Genomic DNA, 12297 nt, shown 5'->3' with positions numbered 1-12297 from the left:
AACACCATGAGCAAGTAGCCAATGCCATAATTCCACATGAGTCAGACTATTCTGATTAGTGTTCCAACTCTGCTGTCCATTATGGTAACCATGCCCACCTTGCCTTTGTTGATTAACTGCTGCCACTTGGCCCCTACTACCACGGGGTCCACTCAGCCCCATCGTAGTTAAGTGTTTTAGTTCAATTAGGGAAGGTCCCACTGTCAAATCAGGTTTACATAAAATAGCAATCACAGTAGTCTTCAAGGATGCCAGGGCTCCCATCACAAATTTATTCCTCACCGTACTGGTGAAAGGTGTGTCTTCTGGACTCTCCATTCCTGGCTCTAGGGGTCTAAACTGATAAATCCATTCTAACAGGCCAATTTCCCTAAGCCTCTGGATACCTTCTTCTACATTAAAACCAAGGCAGGTCTGGTACTTCAACATGACTTAAGGTAGGCCACTGCATAATCCATGCCTCAGTAAGCCAACCAAATAAACTATTAGATCCTTTCCTAACCTCTCGAGCTGAGACATTGAATGAAGTATCCACACTTAGTGGGCCTAAATCAATAAACTCAGACTGATCCAATCTTACATTCCTTGCACCATTATCCCACACCTTCAGTATCCATTCCCATACATATTCTCCAGGTTTCTGTCTGTACATGTTAGCAAAATCAAGTAGGTCTTTTCAGGTATAGTGTATCACCTCCTCAGTCACACTTTCTATTTCACCTCTTGGGGCTCGCTTGAACTTGACTTTAGTTATGGGTCTTGTAGCAACAATGTATGCTTGAGGCAGTTTCTGAGAGCATTCAGGAATGTCTTCCATCACCTCTGCCTCAAACAATGACCCAGCAGGAACAGTTGAGTTAATCCCATCAAACTAAGGGGGAGGGGATAATGGTTTTACAGTAATCCGTTCAGATGAGAGGGATTCAACAGAATTTACGGGCTCCATATCCTTCTCTTCCTGATTATCTGTCCATATGTCCCCATTCCAGGTTTCAGGATCCCATTTTTTTCCAATCAATACCCTTACTTTAACACCAGACACCGTTCTGGATTGGCAATTTAGCTGGTGTTGTAATTCAGCCACCCTTACAATAAGACTCTGGGTTTGGTTTTCAGCAATATCAGCTCTGTTACTAGAAGATATAAGGCTTTCTTTCAGAGCACAGCTGGAAGCACTGAGGTCTTTTATACATTGCTTAAGCCAAGACTCAGCAGCTTTCAGCTCATCACACTCTTTCACCAGTTTGTCCAGTGTAAGTAGGACCAACCCACCAGCTTCCTTATACTCCTCATTCTGACAAAATTGCAGAAAAATATCAAATATCCGATCACCTAGAGCATCACTTCTCACAAGTACTTGATCTATTGGTGGTGCCATTTTGCATATTAATTTTGCCACCTCACACCACTGATTAGTAGGGCCCTCTTTACTAGCAAACATAGAGTCACTAATGTCATTAAAATTAATCAAACTGGAGAACCAATCAGGAAGCCCATCCTTATGATTTTGTCTCTCTAGAACCACTCCCGGTACCAAATGTGTTAGACTGGGTTCTCTAAAGAAACAAAACCCAACAAAGCTTACATAAAGAGAGAGAGAGAAAAAAAAAATTATCTTAGGAAAATGGCTCACAAACATATAGAAGCTGGCAAGTCCAAAGTCCCTGGAGCAAATGTCAGGCTGGAGGCTTTTCCTAGCTTCCGAACTGCAGGGGTCGAGAAGCTCAAGGCTGGCAGGCAGTACACTGGCTGTTGACTCCAACGAATGACAAATCCAAGATTTTCAGGCCGAATGGTGGACTGATCACTCATGGACAGTTGTAGGCAGCACAACAGAATCTCGATCCACAGAAGAATGTCTGTCTTCCCAGAATGTCCCTGGAAATCCTGGAAGCAGGCCACACCCCTAGGGAAACTCCCCTTGAACAGATTGGCCACTCAGAACAGTCATCCAATCCCATCATGGGAACAACCACACAGAACTGGGGTCCAGCCAAGTTGACACACAGCTCCAACTATCACATCATCTAACCTCTATTTTCATCTTCACATCTTTGACTCTGACTTTCCTGCCTCTCTCTTTCACTTCCAAGGACCCTTGTTATTACATTGGGTCCATCCAGATAATCTAGGATCATCTCCTCGGCTCAAGATCTACAACGTCACTTTTGCCATGTTAGGTGATATTTTCACAAATTTTGGTAACCAAGACCTCAACATTTTGGGGAGGGCCATTATACAACCTCTAAACCACTTTGGGGAGCTCTGGTGGGGTAGTGCCTAAGGCATTTGACTTCTACCAGAAGGCTGGCAGTTCAAGCCACTCCTCAGAAGGAAGATTGGTCAATCTACTTCTGTAGAGATACTGCCTCAAAAATCCAAGGAGGGTGTGGTCGTTATGTTTGTGTGTCAATTTGGCTGGGCCTGGTTGAGTGGCTGGGCAGCTGGTGGTAGTTATTCTCCATGATGAGACTGGCAATCAGCTCCATGGTGGGATCTACCACAAGCAGCTGAGTAGCTGCCTTTGGGAATGTGGTCTGCTTCCTGTATTTAAGGAGAAGTCTTGGGAATGGTCTCTAGCTTTTGGCATGCTTGGACCCTGCATGTAACCATAGCAGCCTGCTATGCTCTGCCAACCTTGGAACTTACAGTGGACTTAAGTTAATGGCCTGCCATGTGGATTGGTAACATCAGGACTATGCCTTTTTACTTGTGAACTTTGGGGCTTCTAAGCCTCAGCAGCCTGAGTGAAGAAATGCCTCCAGCTCCAGTGGGCCGGGAGCAAGAGGCAGAGCTGGACCCCAAGGTTGAGGGGCTTTCACCCAGTCCCTAGAGCCTGGCACTTTGAACTTGGACTTAAAACCTCCAAATTGTAAGAATAAACTCCTGTTTGTGAAGACCATCCCATTTGTGGTATATTCCTGTCAGAGCGGCACTAGGTAAAGAACAGAGGGGTCGCTATGAGTTGAATTGACTTGATGGCAGTGAGTTTGGTTTGGTTTTTGGTTTAAACCACTTTGATTTCATGTTGACTTCCTTGACCCCACACAAACTTCTCTTCTGCCACCATAAGCTCTGGTCTCCCTGATGTCATCCCAGACACGAACACCTCTCTGTTCCCTCTGTCTGGCAGCCCTTTCCCTACTGAGCTGCTAGGCCCACTCCTTTATTTCCTTCAGCTTTTACTCGACAAGTCCTTTCCTGACCACCTTATTTAAATATTTAGCTCTCACCCCCATCTCCAGATGCTTCTTATATCCCCTTCTCTAATTTATTTTTTCTCTGTGGCCATTGTCACCACCCAACATTCTATATATTTTACTCGTTTATTTTTTTAATTGTCTTTTTCACTCCATTGGAATATGGAAGGCAAGAACTTCATTCTTTTTTTTTTTTTCCTCTTGCTGAATCTTTCAGAATTAGAAAATTGCTTATCACATAATAAACCTTCTATAAATATAAGTTAAATGAATCTTGCTGGATTGTTTATTAAAGGACCTCCAGAGTTAGTATCTTTACATCTGGGGCTGGTTGAATCTAGTTTCTGTAGATTTAATTCCAATTTACGGCAACCCCATGTGTGTCAGAGTAGAATTGTGCTCCACTGGGTTTTCAATGTCTGATTTTTCAGAAGTATATCGCTAGAACTTTCTTCCAAGGAGTGTCTGGGTGAGTGCAAACTGTAAGTTTTTGGTTAGCATGTGAGCACATATACCATTTGCACCAATCAAGGACTGGTTAGATATCCAATAAGATACATTGTCTAATACCTGCAGTGGATGAAGGTCAGGCTCCCCAATGAGTTCTGGGAGCCCAATGGGGGATGAGTGCTAGGTTCTTGGTATCCAGTGCACACACATTCACTTAATCCTCAATTATGCCAGAAACTCTGTTTTACCCTTCCCAGACACCTCTAGTCTTCAGCTGAGGTGTAGGGCAGGCAGTCTCCAGGCCAAGTATACAGGGAAAGGGAAACTGAGTTTCAGTAGCATTTTAAACAGACTTTCATCCAGTCCTTCTCATTTTATATCCATCTCACCCTCACTTCCAGAGGTACCATGTGTCTTCAATTCCTAAGACTTTGGGGGATTCTACAATTGATTCCAGTGGAGTTGTGATGGTGTAGTTTCTAAAGAATTTGACTGCTAACCAAAAGGTTGTTGGTTCAAACTTACCAGCTGCTTTATGGAAGAAAGACAGTAATCTCCTGCTATAAACATTTTCAGCCTTGGAAACTCTATGAGACAGTTCTAATCTGTTCATAAAGGGTCACTATGAGTCAGAGGCAACTTGATGGCAGTGGGTTTTGTTTCGTTTGTGTGTTTGTTTTTGGTTTTTGGTTGCAATTGATTCCCAGCTTTCCTTGTTGCCTATTATCATTCATTTTTCTCTAATCCTTAATAATTCATTCAACTATTTTCCAGCTTCCTTAGTTTCATTGCTCTTGTCTCTTGTCTCTGGTCTCTGTTTTTCCCTTCCTTGAGGGTTGTAAAAGCTCCCTTTACTTCATTGCATTGGGCAAAAGTAGATCTACGATCATCCCATCATCTTTACTAGAAATGCCCATGCTTTCCTACCATGTGGGGATTTTAGATCTATTACATGTTCTGCACATATTCCTTGAGTTAATGAATTTTCACAGAAACTATGTTCCAAATGATGCCCATATCTGTGATGGAGCATATTTCCATTTATGAATAACACCACACAATTGAATATTATTTTAAATTATGTGGGACTTTTTTATTTACCTAACTTAATCCTATGAGGTAGACAAGGATCTTAGACTCAGAACACATCACTTACAATATGCCCAATATCCATACAGCTATTAAGTAAGGGGCCCAATTCACATACACATCTTCTGACTTCTGACTGCACCATGTGGTCTCTCTCTTTGTCATTTTGTCTTATTTTTCATGAAGAAAACAAATTAGGATAATGTGTTTCTTTTCATAAATGTGACACAGTACAGAAAACATGTTGAAAAAAGTCACATTCCTAAAACATTAATCTTGGAAGACTCCTGCACTCTGGACCTGTGCAGGGAAGATGTTTTGCTCGCCTGACGAGCTAGCCACATCTGTTGGAGTTTGTCTAGAATGTATTATTGGCATTGCTTACCCCATGCTGGGGCCTACAGTGATTTGGCTTAAGCTGAAAGTCTTCCTATTCAGTCTTTGTGGTCCTTCCTTGGTCTCCAAGCCTTCTGAAAGCTCATAGAAAGCAACTCCCTCTGGTTTCCACCATGTTCTCACATCTTTGCTCCTTTAAGAAGATCCACATATATGTTTCCATGACTGTGAATTATGAGAAGTTGTCAGGGCCTTTCAATCACTGTAATGGTCTATAAAAGCTTGCTGTATTTTCAGTTTTACTAAATATTTCTATAATTCAAATATTATGGAAATGGATAATGTTTCTGTTCTTTGGGAATATATTTAACAGCTGTGTGTGCACCAGATGCAAATGAATGTATAGACATAAACTGTGCATTTTATAGACTGCACTTCATATTAGCTGCCTTCCCCTTTCAGACACCTCAGGCCCTGCTCCTGCCAGAATACCAAAGATGCTGGAGCAACTTATGGGGGCAATTTGTTTCTTAGTTCTACCAAAAGAAAAGATGTGGTTCTATTCAGTAATCTGTGAATAAAAGCACAAATCCTCCTACCTAAGCCAGTGTTTCTCTGGTTGAGAAATAATTTGCTAACGGTGATTCTGACATTAGGAATTGTGTGAAATTTGGTCAGTTACTAAACCTCTGTAACTCTAGTTATCTATGCAATTGAGTTTACTAAGTCTTAACAGGAATCCCTGGTGTAGCCAAGTGCTGGGCTACTAACTGAAAAGTTGATAATTCAAATACAGCCAGAAATACCTCAGAAGAACAGCCTGGCAATGTCCTTCCAAAAGGTCACAGCCATGAAAACTTTATGAAGCAGTTCTATTCTGCACACATGGGGTTGTCATAAGTCAGAATCAAGGTAAGTTACTAAACTGCCCTAACTCCAATTTCCCCAGTTGTAAAATGCAGCTATAGATTAAACCAAGTTTACCATGAATTAAATTAGATAAATTAGGCTCCCTCAAAATAAGTCAGTAACCATGTGGTAAACAGTTGTCACACTTTTGGTTGCCCATTCATCACATCAGGAGTCAAACTGGACAGTCTCTGCTCTTCCTGACTTCTGGCAACTCTTTTGCAGACACAGGACTTGTATATGAACTAATTGATTACCCTAGCCTAAGGCTTTAATCTGAAGCATGTGATATAAATAAGCAGAACTCTGTTTGGTAGGGCAGCCATGGCCATATGTGGGGTGTAGTGTTCACCAGGAGTGGCTGCTGCACCTGGCAAGGCACTTCCATATACATCCCTTCTTGTTTCCTGTTTCATTCCTGAGTCTCTCTATCCTACCTACCATTCTGTGAACTCTCCAACAGCCTCCTATAAGTTCATTTTTTGCTTAAGATAGCTTAAGAACGACAAATTATCCTGTTTATTATAACAATAAAGGAACTCTAGTGGCACAGTAGGAGCTCTGGTGGCATAGTGCCTAAAGAACTTGACTGCTGACCAGAAGGCTAGCAGTTCAAACCCACCAGCCACTCCTCGGACAGACGGTTGGGCAATCTACTTCTGTAGTGATACCGCCTCGGAAACCCAAGGCGGGGTCGTTGTGAGTCAGGTTTGACTTCGTGGCAGTGAGTATAGTGGCACAGTGGCTAAGGTATTTGATTGCTAACCAGAAGGTTAGCAGTTCTAAACCCACCAGCTGTCCTTTAGAAAGAAGATTGGGCAATCTACTTCTGTAAAGATTTGCTGCCTTGAAAATGCAATAAAGGTCACTCAACTCCATGGTAGTGAGTTTGTTGACTATATTAAAAATAGGAACACTGAGTAGTTTAAAATACAAACTTCAACTTCCTTATTTGGGACATGTCATCAGGAATAACCAATCACTAGCAAATGGCACCATGTTTGGTAGAGAGTAAGTGAAAACTAGGGAATCTCTCAATGATATGGATTGATAAAATCGTCAAAATGATGGATTGGAACATACCAATGATCATGAAGATGGCACTGGAAAAGAAAATGTTTTGTTCTGTTATTCTTAAGGTCACCATGAGTCAAAGCTGACCTAATGAAAACTAACAACAACAGTAATATTTCTAGAGTTTGGGGATCCCCATTGTGTTCATCATGGGAAAGTTCCAAGGCGTTATAAAAAAACCTCACTGCCACAGAGTCAATTCTGACTCATAGAAACCTCCACTGGGTTTCCAAGGCAGTAAATCTTTACAGAAGTAGATATTGGCCCATCTTCATTCCCCAGAGCTGCTGGTGGGTTTGAACAACCAACTTTCTGGTTAGCAGTCAAATGCCTTATGTACTGCACCACCACAGCTCTTAAAGACATTATGGGAGCTAGATAAGAGATTTACCAAAATCTGTTTGGTTCAAACCAAATGCTACACGAACTGGATATACCTCCTGCTAAACAGAAGGCTGACGGTTCAAACCCCCAGCCACTCCTCAGAAGGAAGGTTGGGCAATCTACTTCCATAGTGATACCACCTCAGAAACCCATGTAGAGGTCGCTATGAGTCAGGGCTGACTCGACAACACATAACAACTGTAACAACATAATTAATAGAGGATCCCCGGTGGCACAGTGTTGACTAGGTTAGCACTCAGCTACTAGCCAAAAGTTTGGCAGGTTGAATCCATCAGCCATTCTGCAGGAGAAAGATGTGACAGTTTACTTCTATAAAGATTTACAGCCTTAGAAACCCAATGGGGCAGTTCTACTCTATATGTTCACTATGAGTTGGAATCGATTCAAAAGCATTGTTTTTGCTGTTGGTAGTGATGGTGGTGGTGGTGTTTGGTATGGTTTGGTTTGATTTTTGTTTTTTTCAGGAGGGTTTTATAATCAGTAAAAGTTGGGGGAACACTCAGGAAACTATCAGAAGGAAAAAAAAAAGTTTTGTGGCCAGATGTCCCAAATAAATTGGGATATACAGAAAACTTCCAATTTAGCTACTCCTGTGTCATCAATGATCACTCTAGTTCCCTGGGAGTTGTAAACAAAAATTCATTTTTTCAACTCATGCCACATGTTCTTAGACCAATACTACACTTGGAGAGAAGTCACATGATGGTTATATTCTTTGGTTCTAAAACAGTCTGTAGATTTAAATCCCACCACTGCCACTTACTAGCAGTGGGATTTTGGGTAAGTTATTTAAAGTCTCAGGTCCTAATTTCCTCATCTGTGAAATGGTGGATAATAATAGCATCTACCTCATAAAGTTGTTGTGAGAAATAAATAAGTCAAAATATCTCAAAGCCTTAGAACAGGGCTTAGCATAGCATCAGCCCTCAAAATAGATCTTATTAAAAGAATTGCTAGTTATTTGCCAAATAAATAGTGCTTTTAACCTGAGGAGACTGAGTATAGAGAGAAGTTACTTTCAAGACTCATTCATCTTTGTATAATGAATTACATTTTATAAAGAACGTTTTTTACATAGAGAGAAGTAGTTCACAGTATGAGCCATGGCATCAGATGAACTTGAGTTCAAATCTGAAACTGTAACTTCATTTCTGGGTGAATTTGGGCAGCTTCTATTAGCCTCAGTTACACATCTATGGTATCAGGTTAATAATACCTCCTCTCTCTCTCTCACTGCCATCGATTCCGACTCATAGCGACCCCTCCTTTGGTTTCCGAGGTGGTATCTCTAGGGAAGTAGATTGCTCAATCTTCCTTCCAAGGAGTGGCTGGTGGGTTTGAACTGCTAGCCTTCTGTTTAGCAGTAAGATGCCTTAGGTACTTCACCACCAGAGCTCTCAAAATACCTCCTAGGGCTATTTTTTTTTTTTTTTTTTAAAGTTTATGGGTGGTGCAAATGGTTAATATTCCTGGCTGCTAATTCAAAGTTTGGAGGTTCAAATCCGCCAAGAAGTGCCTAGGAAGAGAGCCCTGCTGATCTATTTCTGAAAATTCAGCCACTGAAAATGCTACAGAATGCTCTACTCGAACACATGTGAGGACACCACAAGTCGGGGACAACTCAACAACAAATGGTTAGTTAAGGGCTAGTTTGAGTATTAAATTAGATAATACGCATAACAGCTTAACTTGGCACCTAAAACATAAGCTCCCGATAAATACTTGTTATCATTTCTATAATTATAAAGTAGTATCCTTTTAATTTTCATTTTTCTGACACAAAAATGAGGAACCTGAGCCTCAGAAGCTATAACTCTTTCAGGATCAATGTCCATAAAGGCAAAACAGAGGCTGCAAAGCCCTGTGCTTCTCTCACATGAACACTCAGCCTTCCAAAAACATTGCCAACATAGGTTGGCAGAATATCATGACTTCTTTGGTGTGTAGACTGCCATGCTTTATTCACTATTCTCAACTAGGGAAAGAAGTTTCAGTGATTCTCAAAATTATTCTACCTTTGTTTCTATCTGTATCTGTGCCCTTTCAAGACTTAACTAAGTGATCCTGATTTACGTTGCTGTTGTTGTTATTTGCCATCGAGTCGGATTTATAGGGCAGATTATTTGGGGTAAGGAAAACAGTAGATAACACTATGCTCATATCAGAGAAAGAGAAAGCCTTCACCCAAAATTGCATTTTGTCAGGTTTAGGAAAGTTTTTCCTTTGACCTATGAGCCCATGAACCCTTTGGCTTTTGGTACTTCTGATTACATAAGTCTCCTCACCCTCTCACTCATTTTTATGTTAAATAGGATCATTTCAGTCCTGGAAACCTATCAGTTTCCAGAGTATAGAGCCACAATTTCAGGACTTTAAATTAAAAACAGGGAGAAAATTCTTCCCATTATAAAGAACTCCATTTCTCTCAAACTTGCTTTCTTATACTTCACCCCTGCTATTTCTCTAAATAAACCTGACAGAAAAATTATTTGGATGTGCCATGTGCTTGTCATCTCAAGCCAACAAACTGATGGTTTAATGCAAAATGACATGACAGCCCAAGAATTTCATACTAAAATGTACCTCACACTAAACTTGTAGGAACAAACCATCTCACCTGGGAATTTTAAATAACAGTTTGACACTGCCCTAATCTCCTGGCCATTTATTTCTTAGCAAAGACACTAGCCCTGCAGAGGAAGAGGCAGTGGGAAATATATTCTCATCTCCCCAAAGATGAAGTTCTTTCCACCAAAGGAAAAGGACTTTTCTCTATTTTCTCCATAATCTCCAAGGGACATCATCCTCTCTCTGTCCCTGTCTCTCTCTCTTTCTCTTGATCTATATGTATGTCTCTTTTCCTGCTTCTTCCTTCCCTCTCCCTACAAAAAAAATGCTCAAAAGAGCTCAAAACATACTGTTCAAAAACAACACTGGGAGTGAGTTATCATCTTGCTTTTAGGATTATCTGTTTACCGAATGAACTTGTACAATATTGAGTAATTAAGTAAGTATAACGCACTTGGTTGTCAGAAAGCAGCTTGCCTGCGCCAGTGGATCTATTTCCTGACACTGTGTGATTTTGAGATCATTTGAATTCTCTAGGCCTTAGTTTCTTCATAAGTGAAAATGAGTAGTAAGAAACTGGAAAACTGAAAAGTTTAATATTGAAGGATATGCATGTTTTCACAGACTGCTGCTTGGGAAATTTTTGCAGCACTCTAAGAACAAGAACTAATAAAGAATTGTTCTAGAAGTCTTTCCTCAGAATATGGGATAATTATTTATTAATGTAACTGTAGAAATTATATTAGAATTAGAGTTCTATGTAAATGATAACTAAAGAGGTAAAAATAAATAAATAAAATTTAGAGAGCTAAAGCTGGAAGGATTTAAGGAGATAATTTGCTCATCCCTCTTGCTACAGAGAAGCAAACTGAGATCCGGCAAGGTAAAGAGTTAGAAAGCCACATCTTCTTCTAGTTCCCAGCTCACTGCTCTTCCCACACACAGGAAGCCAATGCTGGCACCCAACCACCTGGGTTAGAATTACTCAGCCTGAGAAACATTGTTGTATTAATTTTGGGAGGAAAGAATTTGAGGAACCAAATTAAATGGATTCCTATCATTGACCTTGAGAAATTAAACAAGAATGTCTCACTGATACATTTTTGTGGGTACAGATGCAACTGCATGTTTCTATTGGAGAACTGGCCCAGCTAATTAGCTCAGTGTTCTTATGGAAGAATGAGTCTGAGGCAATTAATTGCTCACTTCATGACTCTTGTCATTTATATGGAGTCCCTGGGTGTTATAAAGAGTTAACACACTCAGTTGCTAACCAAAAGGTTGGAGGTTTGAGTACACCCAAAGGGGTCTTCAAAGAAAGACTAGGCAATCCACTTCCTGGAAATCAGCCACAGAAAAACCTTTTGGAGCACATTTCTACTCTGACCCACATGAAGACACCATATGTTGAAGTCAACTCAATAACAACTGGTATTTTGTCATTTATGTATTGTCCATTATGATTGACTTTGATGAAATTTTTATGATTAGGAATAGGATGTTGAAGTATTAAAGAAGACCTCTAATGTTTGAGGAAGAGATTCCTGTGGTTTCTAATATTTAATTTGCTCTCTCCCCACCCATTTACCTAACTTCAGATATTTCAATCTGCATTTCTTTATAGAAATGGTATGGTAACATTTCTCTCCTAAGGAGAACTAGTCTTCATAAAAAAAATCTCTTCTCTAGTATATGATCAGATGATAGATAAGAGTAAAATAGTTTTTGTCTTGATCTTGAATTTAGTTTTCTATTTTATTAATGGGAGCTCTGGTAGCGTAGTGTCTAAGGCACTTGACTGCTAACCAGAAGGCTGGTGGTTCAAACCCACCAGCCACTCCTCAGAAGGAAGGTTGGGCAATCTAGTTCTGTAGTGACACTGCCTTGGAAACCCAAGGAGGGGTGGCTATGAGTCAGGTCTGACTCAACAGCACATAACAATTCTTTCCTTAAATGTCATTAAAAAGAAAAATGCATTTCATAGGATCTTATGCAATTGTTATTTTTCCTGTTATAAGTAAAATGGATGTGCTCAGGCATAAATATGCTAATCTTTCTAGCTGCTGACCTAACCTGATTCTGTCTTCAGGTCTCTGTGTGTCAACCTAAGATCTGTGATGGCTGTCATACATCAAATTAACTGGCTTTAAATGAATTATTATACATAATTAAATTTTTGATTTGTTTAACAAATGGCTGCAGTGTTCACTAGGAATGATTAAATTTAAAAAGCAATTAAAATCAATAACTATTTTTATATACAAAA

The sequence above is a fragment of the Orycteropus afer genome, unplaced genomic scaffold (genome assembly GCF_000298275.1).
Source record: "Orycteropus afer afer isolate SDZICR_OR568_19922 unplaced genomic scaffold, OryAfe1.0 scaffold00116, whole genome shotgun sequence".
In the NCBI taxonomy this organism is placed as follows: domain Eukaryota; kingdom Metazoa; phylum Chordata; class Mammalia; order Tubulidentata; family Orycteropodidae; genus Orycteropus; species Orycteropus afer.
Note: the sequence above shows the minus strand (reverse complement) of the source record.